Here is a 15,924-nt window from a genome sequence, read left to right as displayed (position 1 = left end):
GCTTCAGTTTCTACCTCCATGTCATTGCCCTGACTTCTCTCAGTGAGAAAATGTGACCTAAAATCTGTAAGATGAAATTAAACTGTTTCTTCCTCAGTTTGCCTTTGGTCATGGTGTTTTGTCACAGCAATAGAAACCCTCACTAGGACATCATCTATGACCAGTTGTTGACAGGGCCAGTCTTACGTGAGACCAGTGCAGCTGAGTTGAGTTGTTGTGGCATAATAATTTGTAATAGCTGTAACACATCTAGAGAATGGTTTTGTGTCTATTCACTCTATCTTCCAGCTCTTACTTCTTGCTTCCCTACTAATATTCCTAGACTTTTTGAGAAGGGTAGTGTAGATATCTCCTTCAGGACCGGGCACACACTGTGGCTTATTCTCTTTAACCTGAGCAACAAAAAGGAAAAGATTGGGGTGGATTAGAGAGAAAAAGATAAAGTAAAATGTTTTTTTTTAAGTTTTTTTTTTTTTAAGTACGCCAACAATACAGAGTGGGGCTATTAGGAGGTGTGGCCTTGTTGGAGTAGGTGTGGCCTTGTTGGAGGAATTGTGTCACAGTGGGAGAGCAGGCTTTGAGTTCTCAGAAGCTCAAAACCAGGCCTTGTGGCTCAGTTTCACTTCCTGCTGCCTGCTGATCAGCATGTAGGACTCTCATATCCTTCTCAAGCACTGTGTCTGCCTGCACGCCTCCATGCTTTTTACAAGAGTAGTAATGGACTAAATGTTTAAGACTGTAAGCCAGCCACAATGAAATGTTTTCCTGTATAAGAGTTGCCATGGTCATGGTGTCTCTTCACAGCAATAAAACCCTAGTTAAGACAGTTACATCTAAATAAGTTCCCTGCTTGGGCCTGTGTCCACCTTGGACCTGGGATGTCAGTTGGGCTTATAGTACCAGGCAAAGGTCCTCCCCAACGGGACACTATTAGACGGCTGTTGGTTACCCCAACACGAGCCACTATTGCACAGGTGGCTATATCTTTCCTGGGGGGTTGGACTTTTTGTTCATAGGGTTCATAGCTGTGCTGAAATATAATAAATTTGTGATAGCTTAAGTCACAAAACTTCCTGGGTTAACAACAACAGGAAAGCAGTGTGCCATGCCTAAAAACTGTAGAGATATATGCCATGTTCTCAATACCTCTGGCAGCTAATATTTTTCTTATTATTCTTTGTTATTTCTTCACAGATTTTGTAACTTTGTCATTGCTCAGTTCTAGGCATTGTACAGAAATGAGATTTTTATTCTACTGTCATCATAATTTCAATGAGAGAATCTTAAAAGAATAATATATATATATGTATGTATGTATATATATATATATATATATATATATATATATATATATATATTCTTTTTTACAAAACCCTGAAAACTCTTCAGTCTTAGAAATAAAAATCACTTGTAAATTCTGTAAGATTGTCCCACTTCAGGAGTGACAGTTTCCAGTGAGCAACTATGAAACTAGAAATAATAGCATCCATTCTCACAGAACTGCTGGCTGCTGTTCTTGCAAGGCCGTTGAAACTTCTTGAGCATCAGGCTTCCCCAAAGCAGAGTGAACAGCGTGCATGGCCCCATTTGTTTCTTTGCTTTGGATTCCCCAAAAAAGCACTGGATACTGTAAGAAGTCTTGGTTTAAAATATAAACAACTGTCCTCTCCAGCTCTTACTATTTCCCACTTCTTACATAAAATTCCATTCACTCTGCCCAACAGGAACTCCACAGGTAGATCAACAGAACAAGAAAATTTGAACACAGGGAACTTCCCAGAGACTCATACTCCAACCAAGGACTATTCATGAAGATAACCTAGAACCCCTGCACAGATGTAGCCCATGGCAGTTTAGAAATTGTACATATGTCTTGCAATTATAATTTTTACTAGATATTTTTTGTTATGATGATTAACAAAGTAGAAGGCTTTAGGGCTTAATGTATCCCTCTTAATTAAGTTCAAGAAGCCCAAGAAACAATTAAAGTTTTATCTGCAAGAGGGCCTCTGAAAGCCAGAAGAAGAAAACAGGAAACAACCTAGGAACCTGCCACAGAGGGCATCTGAAAGCCTCTGCCCTGCAGACTATCAAAACAGATGCTGAGCCTGATGGCCAACTGATGGGCAGAGTGAATGGAATTTTATGTAAGAAGTGGGAAATAGCAAGAGCTGGAGAGGACAGGAACTCCACAAGGAGAGCAACAGAACAAGAAAATTTGAACACAGGGAACTTCCCAAAGACTCATACTCCAACCAAAGACTATTCATGGAGATAACCTAGAACCCCTGCACAGATGTAGCCCATGGCAGTTTAGTGTCCAAGTGGCTTACATAGTGATGGGAAGAGGGACTGCCTCTGACGTAATCTGATTGGTCTGCTCTTTGATCACCTCCCCCTGAGGGGGGAACAGCCTTACCAGGCCACAGAAGATGACAATGCAGCCACTTCTGGTGAGAACTGATAGACTAAGATCAGAAAGAAGGAGAGGAGGAGTGGACTTGGGGAGGAGCATGCATGCAGAAAAGAGAGAGAGGGTGGGATCGGCAGGAGAAGAGGGAGGGGCTTATGGGGGATACAAAATGAATAAAGTGTAATTAATAAAAGTTAAATAAAAAATTTAAAAAATATATAAACAACTGATTCCCTTCTTCCCTCCACTGCTGATATATTTTTCCTTCTGTGTGAAATTCAAGCATCTTCCCCAGGACCCTCCTTGTTCCATAGCTTCTTTGGGTCTGTGGATGGTAGCATGGTTATCCTGTACTTTACAGCTAGTATCCACTTACAAGTGAGTACATACCATGTGTGTCTCTCTTGGTCTGGGTTACCTCACTCAGAATATTTTCTAGTTCCATCCATTTGTCTGCAAATTTCATGATGTCCTTCTTTAAATATCTCAGTAGTACTGCATTGTGCAAATGTACCACATTTTCTTTATCCATTCTTCAGTTGAGAGACATCTAGGTTGTTTACAGTTTCTGCCTATTTTGAATAAAGCTTCTATGATTTATTCCTGTTGAGAAAGTGTCCTTGTGGTATGGTGAAGCATATTTTGGGTATATGCCCAAGAGTGGTATAGCTTTTTCTGAAAAAGTGCCAGATTAGTTTCTAAAATGGTTGTCCAAGTTTACATTCCCACCAGGAATGAAGGAGTGTTCCCCTTTCTCCACATCCTTGCCAGAATGTGCTTGAGTCACTGATCTTAGACATTCTGGTGGGTGTAAGATGGAATCTCATCGTCGTTCTGATTTGTGTTTCCCTGAAGACTAGAAGCTGAGCATTTCTTTAAGTGCTTCTCTGTTAGAAATTCTGTTTAGCTTTGAACTCCATTTTTTGATTGGGTTATTTGGTTCTTGAATTCCTTATATATTTTGGAGATTAGCCGTCTATTGGATGTAGGGTTGATTATCTTTTCCCAGTCTGTAGGCTGCCGCTTTGTTCTATTGCCAATGTCCTTTGCTTTACAGAAGCTTTCAGTTTCATGAGGTCACATTGATTGTTGATCTTAGAGCCTGTGCTCTTGGTGTTCTGTTCAGGAAATTGTCTCCTGTACCAATGCATTCAAGGCTATTCATCACTTTCTCTTTTATTAGATTTAGTGTATCAGTTTTATGTTAAGGTCTTTTGGGCTTGAGTTTTGTGCTGGATGATAAATATGGATCTAGTTGTATTCCTGTACATACAGACATCCAGTTAGACCAGTACCATTTGTTGGAGACTCTTGCTTTTCTCCATTGTATGGTTTTGTCAAAAATCAAGTGACCATAGGTAGGTGGGTTTATTTGTGGGTCTTTGATTCTATTCCATTGATCGAATTATCTGATTTTATGCCAATACCAAGCAGTTGTTTTTTTTTTTTTTATAACTGTTACCCTGTATTATAGAATAATTGTGGGAATCAGATGTGAAAAGAGCAGAGTGGGGAGGGGGCTGGAAGACAGAATAGAAATCGGTGGTGGGAATCTCTGGGATGGGGAAGGCTTTCAGAAGTCTATAGGGGTGAGCCTAGCTGAGACTCCTAGCATCCTAGCAGCAGGAAATGTGGAGCCTGAATTTGCCACCTCCTATAGTCAGGTGCCTCCCTGAGGGAGTTGAGGAAGAGGGATGCTAACCCACCCACAAAACCTTTAACTCAAAGTTTGGCCTGCCTACAAGATGGGCAGTGATAAAGATGGAGCACAGATTGCAGGAATGGCCAACCAATGACTGGCCCAATTGAAGACCTACCCATGGGAGAAAGACAACCCTGATGCTATTAATGATAATCTGCTATGCTTGCAGAAGGAGCCTGAGAGGCTTCTGAGAGGCTTCATCCAGCATCTGATGGAAACAGCCAAGAAATAGGCTGAGCTCATGGAATCTTGTAGAAGGGTTGGGTGAAGCTTTGAGGGAGCCAGATGGGTCAAGGACACCACAAGAAGACCTGAAGAGTAAACTATCCTGGGCCCTTAGAGGTTCAAGAGACTGAATCTCCAACCAAAGATCATGCATGGGCTGTATCTAGGCCTCCTTACACATATGTAGCAGTTGTGCAGCTTGGTCATCACGTGGTTCCCCTAACAATTAGAGCAAGGGCATCTCTGACTCTTTTGCTTGCCTTTGGCTCCCTTTCCCCTAGCTGGACTGCCTTGTCTGGCCTCAGTAGAAGAGAATGCACTTAATCATGCTGTAACTTGAAGGGGGTTGGTACACATGGTGGTGGGGTATCCACTCCTCTGAGGAGAAGGGGAAAGGGGAATGGGTGAGAGGGGAATGAGACGGTGGAACTGGGAGGAGAAGAAGGAGGGAAGCTGGGATCAGGAGGAAAAGAGAATAAATAATGGAAAAATAAAATATAAATAATCTCGAATCTTATTTTGTTGCTCTTTTTCTTCTGAGAAAGTCTAAATTAAACAAGCAAATTGTTATCATACTTTAAAAAAACTCTTTTGTTTACATTTCTTTTATCTTTTTCTCCCTACTTCACTCCAATCCCTTCCAACACCCCAACAACCAGGTCAGAGAGAGTTAATGGGAGAGGGGGCACAGTTCTTTCACCTGCTTCCTAATGGTTAGGGTCATCGGGTTCCTTGGAGCCAGTCCAGTCCTCCTTTCAAGAGATCTCCAACTTCTTGTCTCACAACAGCAAACAGGAGCAGCAAGGGGGAAGCAGGAGCAGCCTTGTTATTTCTCTGATCTCCATACTCTCTGATCTCTGGCATTTATTCTCTCTCCAGAGTCCTCAGATTTAAACTATCTGCAGCTAGCAAAGAGCACATTTCAGAGGCCGCATGAGGCAAATAGTTTGCTGCTGTGGACCATCCGAATCAGTGTCACATCCCACACCTTGGACCAAAACAAAAAACATGTTTATATCCACATAACAAAATAGCATGACTGCTTTTCTCAACTTATCCGACACATTCAGAACACATTATCTGAATTTTTCCATTTTCTCTGTGCTTTCAATTTAAAGGAAGTTTCTGGAAAAGAATTGAATGTGTGTCTGTGTATATGTACTGTATCACGTGATTTTGTAACCAGCAGTGTCACACCTCAGTGAGCTGAGCCCCAGGACCCCTGCCATCAGCAAGTCAATCCCCTCACCACCAGAATGTCACGATTGTCCTGCACAGAACTCTCTACTGACGGAGTTGAGAACGTTGGGAAATTTTTCAGACTTTGCCTATTAATCATCAAGTTTTCAGAGAAACATGGCAAACAATTCAGCTGAGTTTAATTGGTTGGGTAGAGAAATGAATACCGTGTGCTGATAACGTTGCAGATTATAAACTTTGAAAGACAATGTCCTAGAAAAAAATTGTTATCAATTCATGACATATAACTCAACCTCATTTATTTGTGAGTCTTTAAATAACTTTTCAGCCATACACATATACAGTTAGAAAAGAAGGCCTGTTTTATGTGAATATAAAACAAGGGACCAAATAAAATATTCATGATGCCAGCTTTCAGCCTTCAATACATGCTCTTTCTAGAATACCAAATATAACGAACACTCCAATTAGAAGTATATTCAGTGGGGTTTTTAAAAATCCATTCATATTTTACATTACCTGTGTGCCTCTATGCTATATTTAGCTGCCCTTTCCTCGTGTAACCTTCAGCTGTCTTAGATGGATTTTAAAGCTCCCTTCCCAAATGCTTAAAGCCTTTTAGTGTTAAATAAGCCCTCCCTGACATTTGCAAGCCATACCATTTACAAGAGTGCACTGCTGTCTTCATGTTTATTCTCCATCCACTGCAATAAAATGTGATGTTTAATGCTTTATTGATTATCACTGCAGTAACAAGTGACACTTTTAATGGGTGATTTTCTCTTCAGGCCTTCATCCTTGATACATGCTAAAGAATAATATATATTTTATGTTTAAACATGTTAAATTTCATGGGATGATAAGCTCAAGTCACTTTCTGGGGTTTACAAAATGTGTAATACCATAGTAAATAAAGATAAAAATATTGAGGTATAAAATAAGCTGTTTTTTTTGTTTGTTTGTTTTTTACTTTTCTCACACACAAAAGTTGTTTGGTTGTATAAGACATCTTTCCACTAGTGCTGAAATCATTAAAAATTTAGTACTTCTTGGTAAATCTATAAGTTAAACATTGGCATATATAATCTGCTTATATGCAGGTTATAAGAGCTGTGGGGGTCAATTTTGTGTCTAGTTTTAGACAATTCCTTCCACCAGAGAACAAAGGACAAGAGAAAAAAAATGTTTCCATCTTTGTAGTTTAGAAATTGTACATATGTCTTGCAATTATAATTTTTACTAGATATTTTTTGTTATGATGATTAACAAAGTAGAGGGATTTAGGGCTTAATGTATCCCTCTTAATTAAGTTCAAGAAGCCCAAGAACCAATTAAAGTTTTATCTGCAAGAGGGCCTCTGAAAACCAGAAAAAGAAAACAGGAAACAACCTAGGAACCTGCCACAGAGGGCATCTGAAAGCCTCTGCCCTGCAGACTATCAAAGCAGATGCTGAGCCTGATGGCCAACTGATGGGCAGAGTGAATGGAATATTATGTAAGAAGTGGGAAATAGCAAGAGCTGGAGAGGACAGGAACTCCACAAGGAGAGCAACAGAACAAGAAAATTTGAACACAGGGAACTTCCCAAAGACTCATACTCCAACCAAAGACTATTCATGGAGATAACCTAGAACCCCTGCACAGATGTAGCCCATGGCAGTTTAGTGTCCAAGTGGCTTACATAGTGATGGGAAGAGGGACTGCCTCTGACATAAACTGATTGGCCTGCTCTTTGATCACCTCCCCCTGAGGGGGGAGCAGCCTTACCAGGCCACAGAAGAAGACAATGCAGCCATTCCTGATGTGATCTGATAGACTAAGATCAGAAGGAAGGAGAGGAGGACCTCCCCTATCAGTGGACGTGGGGAGGAGCATGCATGAAGAAAGGGGAGGTAGGGTGGGGTCGGGAGGGGAGGAGGGAGGGGCTTATGGGGGGATACAAAATGAATAAAGTGTAATTAATAATAATAATAATAATAATAATAATAATAAATGGAAAAAAAATTTAAAAAAAGAAAAGTAACATGACTTTGACTATCCAGCCACTCAAACAAGAAAGAGACTCAGGAGTCAATCTTTTAAAAATGTTCCCTCAGCCCCTAGTATGGTGTGTATGATTTGAATCCCAGCATTCAGGAGTCAGAAGCAAGTAGATCTCTGTTACTTCATGACCACCCTGCTCTATGTGGCTAGTTCTAATCTAGCCAGAGCTACATAGTAAGCGTTTTCTGCTCTTTCGGGGGACCGGAGTTTAGTTCCTTGCACCTGCATGATGGATCACAACCATGTATAACTCCAGTTTCATAGGATCCAAACCCCTCCACTGGCTTCTATTTTTTTTTTTTTGGTATGCAAACAAGCAGGTGAACATTCATATACGTAAAAGAAAATCTAAAAAATGAAAACATATTCACACATTTTTGTTTTACTTCATAGTTTTACTATGTATTTATAAAAATCCATTAGTCTCAAAGAGAGCAGCCTGACTGGTAACCTTATCAGGAAATTCTGTATACCCTTTCAATCCTCTCTTGTGTCTTAGACTACAGATACTATTTTTAGGTTTTTGTTTTGTTTTTCAGTTTTCAAGTGGTGACTTTTAGAAGATAGTATAATTTCTACTGTGAGGGCTGGCACACTACACTGTACCAGCTACTGACTCTTTAGCTAATGATTCATTATTCTCTTCCAACTTGACAGCCAGCTGAGGACAGCTTCATGGAAAACAGGGCCCATGAGAGCAGAGACGAGTATCCAGAATACCAGCTCCACCCACAGCTGACATGTATAATAGGGATGCTCCCACGAAGACACTGCCCAGCAGTAGGCTGGCATATGAGAAAATATTCAGAAGAGGAAAAGGAAAGAGAAGGGAGGTGACTGAAGAGAGTATGGAGGGCAGATGGCAGCATGAAGTGTCCCCATTAGCCAATCCCACACTCTGTGAGCTCAGTCCTGACATGGATTCTGTAACAGAAAGCTGAGTGCCACATACTAAAAATGATGAAAATGACAGCACAAACACAGGCCGAATCAATCAAGCCACGCTCATACTGAGTATCACTAAAGTGTTATATTTCTTCATTTGGACACTCCAAGAAATATGCAGACACATATATGTGTCACCAAGACTACACTGGAGTAAATTATAGTGATTTAAAGTGTTAAATTCTGATTTTAGCATCCACTCAATTTCCTTATTTAAATTCAGTATCCCTGCAATGCTTATAAACAACATAAAGGATGACTGTTTATGAATGCCATTTTTAAGGAAAATCAATAACCATTACATGCTTTCTGCCATCCTTGGCTCTCTGAGAAGATATGAATATATTCATATAACTGGTGTTGTGTGAATCTAAAACTCCAGGAAGAGGATTAAATAAAAGAATTTTCAAAATCTGAACCAAATAAGAGAAAGTGATATCAACTCTACCATACGAATTTCTGTTATAACAATACACTTCATCAATTCTCCAGTTTGCTGTAAGTGGGCTACTGCTTATAGACAATTATCATATATATATATATATATATATATATATATATATATATATATATATACACATATATATTTCAGTAAACATACACTGAATGTATTATAAGAAGAAGAGCCCATGTTGGGTGCTACACACAGCTGCAAAGTGGAATGGAGTAATTCCTGATATAGAAGGGTAGAATAAAGTGGGGCACAGAAACAAACAAGAGCCCAGCATCGATTTGCTGAAGCAAGCAGGGAAAACAGAGCCTTAAAGAGTGAACAACAATTTGTTAAACAGTTTGTTTTAGTCACATTCCCTAGAGGACCAGACTGATAGAATGAATGCATTTAAAAAGAGTTTGTTTGATTGTTTGTTTGTTTTTTTTTATTTTATCAATATGGTCTGAATAGTCCCAAAATGGCTAGCTCACACGAGGGTAGCCAGGAACCCAGTAGTTGTTCTGTCTTTGAAGCCGGATGCTTTCTCAATCCCAATCTGGCACCACCAACAGCTTGAATGATTCCTGGAGATCTGTTTATCATCAATCAGTGTTAGAACCCCAATGAACTTGGAATCAGCATCAGAAGCTGCAGCAACAGGGTAGGTGAACTTGCTGAGTGAGAGTGAAGGCAAGCAGGCAAAATTAAAGCTTCTTTCTTCCACCTTCTTTTAGCTGGGCTGTCACCAGTCTGTCCTGCCTACATTTAACATGGGGTCTTTCCACTTCAAATAATCTGCTCAAGTAAATCCTTCACAAATGGACCCAACCACTTGCCTTTTCGATGAATCTAGGGTCAGTCCAGCTGAAGATTAACAATGGCATCAGATCAAATGCCTTTCTTGTCTTTAGCAACAAACTTTCAGATGTAAGTTACTGTCCCAGTAATAAAATAGTTCTTTTAAGCTTCTGCATGGGAATCTAGGTTCAGAAAAGAATAAAATTTGAATATCTATTCTATTCTTTAAATTGAGATATGAGAAGGTCAGAATCAATGTCCTTCTTTGGAGGCATATACTTATTCAAGAATTAGCTACTGTGTCTGTACCTTTAGGCACTGAAGACACAATGACGAGGGAGGTACAGGTGATGCTCACTCGAGTGTAGTGTCATATGTTTTCTCTACTCAACAACTGAATTATTATTCTTGCTTGAGGAATTCTGATGTTTTTGGATCTTGATAGGAGTTGTTCAACACTCTTGATAAGAGTGTTGGGAATGTTAACTATTTTCCCAGCGACCCTTGCAGTTGGTCATGGTGATGTGTGAGTCAGATTCTGCTTCTGAGCACTAGTTAAATAAAGAGAATAGGAGGTTGTTTTATCTTCCAATGGTAACAACAGTGGAGGCTCTTCAGTGACAGTGGATTATTTCCTATCAGAGTAGAGGTTAAGGAAACAGTCTAGGGACTTGAGTCTGACTTTCCAGTTCATCAACAATTCCATGAGTTATCTCAAATATTTTTATCATTTTTGACCCAATGGGCTTCTTCTTCAGAGAGTCATAATTGACAAACCAACCACAGAGCCATGCAGTCATCAAAAGAAGCAGCAATTAGAACAATGAGCACATCAAGACGTAAGGGACTCAGTGGTGTGTCGATTTCCCAGAACAATAATTTCTCCAAAAATATTTCCTTGTGTAAACTAAAGAATCATGTTCATTTTGACATTGAGCTCCCTCTGTTAAGTATTTGTCTTGGTCTTTTTACTGCAGCATGAAAAGGCGTCAGAGACAGGCGACTTAAACAGTGCACACTCAGTTCTCAGAGCCTCACAGCTCTTGAGCTCAATATGCCAGCAGATTTTTATTTTGAGGCTCCTTTCCTGACGTACAGATTCTTTATGTCCTGGGTCCTCATGGGGCAGCAAGAGTGGCCTCTTCTTTTTCTAAGACAACCTCTTATCCCACCATGAGTATCCCACCATCATAACATTATCTAACCTCGGTTATGTCACAAAGCCCTCATCTTCAAAGCCATTACACTGAGGTTATGGCTCTAACATCAAATCCAGGGACATGTTGCCTTGCTACATTGTGTCTAGGCATGTTTCTTATCAAGGATGATGGATATGACAAGTCACCACGAAATTGTGTTATTTATTCTAGATTCTTTAGGCTACCAGGAACTCCCAAGATTTTATTCTGATGAAGAACTAATCGGAAATTTCTACTATCTCAGTTTGGCTCTACCTCACACTCATGGCCCTATTAAATGCATTCACTCCCCATATGGGCTTTGAATGCAGCAGTTCTGGTGTTTTCCTCTATCCATAGAAATTGATCCCTTTACATATCCCTGTGTTTGAGTGTCTTCAGAGCACTTCATAATAATACTACACTTTCAGTGTGGAATTCTACAAGACCTTCAAAGAAGTGCTCACACCAATTCTCCTCAAACTATTCCACAAAATAGAAACAGAAGGTACATTACCAAACTCATTCTATGAAGCAACAGTCACCCTGATACCTTAACCACACAAAGACCCAACAAAAAAAGAGAACTTCAGACCTATTTCTCTTATGAACATTGACGCAAAAATACTCAATAAAATACTTGCAAACCGAATCCAAGAACACATCAAAGATATCATCCACCACGACCAAGTAGGTTTCATCCCAGGCATGCAAGGATGGTTCAACATACGGAAATCCATCAATGTAATCCACCACATAAACAAACTGAAGGAGAAAACCCACATGATCATCTCCTTAGATGCTGAAAAAGCATTTGACAAAGTCCAACACCCATTCATGTTTAAAGTCTTGGAGAGATCAGGAATACAAGGCACATATCTAAACATAGTAAAAGCAATATACAACAAGCCTATAGCCAACATCAAACTCAATGGAGAGAAACTTAAATCAATCCCACTGAAATCAGGGACAAGACAAGGCTGCCCACTCTCTCCCTACCTCTTCAACATAGTACTTGAAGTCCTAGCCAGAGCAATAAGACAACTAAAGGAGATCAAGGGGATACAAATTGGAAAGGAAGAGGTCAAAATGTCACTTTTCGCAGATGATATGATAGTATATATGAGCGACTCCAAAAATTCAACCAGAGAACTCATCCAGTTGATAAACACCTTCAGCAAAGTGGCAGGATACAAAATCAACTCAAAAAAATCAGAAGCCCTCCTGTATACCAAAGACAAAAGGGCCGAGAAAGAAATTAGGGAAACAACACCCTTCACTATAGCCACTAACCATATAAAGTACCTTGGGGTGACACTAACCAAGCAAGTGAAAGACCTGTTTGAGAAAAACTTCAAGTCTCTGAAGAAAGAAATTGAAGAAGATCTCAGAAGATGGAAAGATCTCCCATGCTCATGGATTGGTAGGATTAACATTGTGAAAATGGCCATCCTGCCAAAAGCAATCTACAGATTCAATGCAATTCCCATCAAAATACCAACTCAATTCTTTACAGACCTTGAAAAAAAGATTCTCAGCTTCATATGGAGAAACAAAAAAACCCAGAATCTCCAAAACAATCCTGTACAACAACAGATCATCTGGAGGTATCTCTATCCCCGATCTCAAGCTGTACTACAAAGCAATAGTAATAAAAACTGCATGGTATTGGCATAAAACCAGAAAGGAGGATCAATGGAACCGCATAGAAGATCCAGAAAGAAACCCACACACCTATGAATACTCGATATTTGACAAAGAAGCCAAAACCATTCAATGGAAAAAAGAGCATCTTCAACAAATGGTGCTGGTCCAACTGGATGTCCACATGCAGAAAAATGAAAATTGATCTCTATTTATCACCCTGCACAAAACTAAAGTCCAAGTGGATCAAAGACCTCAACATAAAACCAGATACTCTAAATCTGTTAGAAGAAAAAGTGGGGAACAGCCTAGAACTCCTTGGCACAGGAGACAACTTCCTGAACAGAACACCAACAGCACAGGCTCTAAGAGCAACAATCAATAAATGGGACCTCATGAAACTGAACAGCTTCTGTAAAGCAAAGGACACTGTCATCAAAACAAAACGCCTGCCTACAGATTGGGAAAGAATCTTCACTAACCCTTTATCTGACAGAGGACTAATATCGAGTATATACAAAGAACTAAAGAAGCTGAAAAGCAGCAAACCAAGTAATCCAATTAAAAAATGGGGAACAGAGCTAAACAGAGAATTCTCGACAGAGGAATATCGAATGGCAGAGAAACACTTAAAGAAATGCTCATCCTCATTAGCCACCAGGGAAATGCAAATCAAAACGACCCTGAGATATCACCTTACACCCATCAGAATGGCCAAAATGAAAAACTCAAGGAACAACACATGCTGGAGAGGTTGTGGAGAAAGGGGAACCCTCCTCCACTGCTGGTGGGAATGTAAACTGGTACAACCACTCTGGAAATCTATCTGGCACTTTCTAAGACAATTAGGAATAGTGCTTCCTCAAGACCCAGCTATACCACTGCTAGGTATATACCCAAAGTTTGCTCAAGTACACAAAAGGGATATTTGCTCAACCATGTTTATAGCAGCTTTATTTGTAATAGCCAGAACCTGGAAACAACCCAGATGTCCATCAACAGAGGAATGGGTACAGAAATTGTGGTATTTTTACACAATGGAATACTATTCAGCAATCAAATAGGAGAAAATCATGAAATTTGCAGGCAAATGGTGGGAATTAGAAAAGATCATCCTGAGTGAAATATCCCAGAAGGAGAAAGACAAACACGGTATATACTCACTTATATAGACCTATAAGATGTGATAAACATAATGAAATCTGTACAGCTAAAAAAGATAATCAAGAGAGTGGACATGGGGTAAGATGATCAATCCTCGTTTAGAATGACAGATGTGATGTGCATTGAACATATGACAGGAGTCTACTGAGCGCATTGGAAAGACTCTAAATAGCAGTGTTTTCAAAGCAAAGACTCATGACCAAACCTTTAGCAGAGTACAGGGAATCATAAGAAAGAAGGGGAGTTAGTCTGATGAGGAAAGGATAGGAGCTCCACAAGGACCAAAGATATCTGGGCACAAGGTCTTTTCTGAGACTGACATGCAACCAAGGACCATGTATGAATGTAACCTAGAACCTCTGCTCAGATGTAGCCTGTGGTAGCTCAGTAACCAATTGGTTTCCCATAGTGAGAGGAACAAGGACTATTTCTAACAGGAACTCAATGACTGGCTCTTTGGCCTCCCCACCCCCCAAGGGAGGAGCAGTCCTGTTAGGCCACAGAGGAGAGCTTTGCAGCCAGTCCTGAAGATACCTGATAAAACAGGATCAGATGAATGGGGAGGAGGTCCCCCCTATCAGTGGACTTGGCAAGGGGCACGGTGGAGAGGAGGGAGGGAGGGAGGGACTGGGAAGGAATGAGGGATCGGGACACGGCTGGGGTACAGAGTTAATAAAATGTAACTGATAAGAAAAAAATAAAATACAAGGAAAAAATAAATAAATAAAAATAAAAATGAGAAAAAAAATAATACTACACTTGGATGATCTTTGAAGCTGCCTTGAGAATGAGCCATTCTGACCAACATTGAAGGACATCTCATTGACTAGAATATTGAGCCCATTCATGGCCTTGCACCATTGTTTCTGCCCAGATAATTTCAGTGAATAGCCAAGGACAAAGACACAAAGGAAAACCCACTGTTTCCAGACAGGATATTTCTCTGACAGTGACTTTACTTGAGAACTTTGTAGAACTGTGCTACAGTCTACCAGGTTTCCATGCAACTTTCCCACATTCATTCTTTCCTTCTTCTCTCCTTCCCTCAGCAAGATTGACATCATGATTCCCTGCTATTCTAGCCTCTGTTTTTTTCCTTTTCTTTATTTGCCCTTAGTAATTTTCCCTTATATGTCTTTTTTACTCTTCCTGGATCTGTCCTACTGTCTACTCCATCACCAAAGACCCTGATTAACAGCTATTCATGTCTCTGGTCACCATAATCCACGCACTTCATTTTATAAGATGAAGAAAGCAACCGCATGGGGGTTGTCTAACAAGCTATTCTAGTGACATGTCACCACACTGCCGTACACTGCCACCCAGTCAGGGCCATAGAAAAACTTGATTTTGCTGGGCTTCATTACCAAGGCCTGAGCTTTCAGATTAATCTTCATCTCAATATTTTTTTTGTATAAGAATTATGTCATTTTACTTTTGAACTAACTGATAAATACAATATCAGACAGAACTAAATATGAGTCAGAATCCCCGACTATACTTAAGCACATGGGAGGATCATAGTTTTCCAGCTGCCTACAGAGGTTTTTGTAATAACACCTACGCATCAACAGATCTGTGATTGTGCTACAGTCTGTAGAATCAGACTTCAAGTCAGTAGATCATTGGGTAAATTGAAACCCAATAAGCAAACATATATGTCTCAGTATATGGCTAGTTTTGTGTTTAAAAATATTTAGGTGTGAAAGTCATACAATCCAGTGTTTACCTTCACAGCACTTATAATATCCTTAAGGAAGAGTCTTGGGAGGAAAAGAAAAAACAAACAAACAAACAAACAAAAAACAATGCAGGATAGTTCAGTAATGACCTATTCCTTATATAAAACAGAACTCTAGGAAATAAGTGCTTTTCTGAAGGTTGATATCTTCTGAAAAGACTGCATGAAGGACAAAAGCTTAGGGTTCAGTCTTAGTTAGGGTAAATTTGGTAAACTGTCTAGAGGACTGAGAAATTTTTCTACAGAGAGAAGTTCCCTGTAGGAGCATAATGAGACTTGTAACCACTACAGAAACTACAAGGAGGCTTACCTAAAGGGTGGCACACACAATCCTCAAATTCTGGTTGATAGTACCATGTCAAGAACATTCTGTTGCTGTACCTATGCAAGAATTCTCTAAGTTCCAGGCTGGAGTTTGTACTCTGCTGCCTGAGACAG

Source organism: Psammomys obesus, unplaced genomic scaffold, assembly GCF_907164565.1.
Source record: "Psammomys obesus unplaced genomic scaffold, mPsaObe1.curated_primary_1811, whole genome shotgun sequence".
NCBI classification, from domain to species: domain Eukaryota; kingdom Metazoa; phylum Chordata; class Mammalia; order Rodentia; family Muridae; genus Psammomys; species Psammomys obesus.
This window is presented reverse-complemented; position numbering follows the sequence as displayed.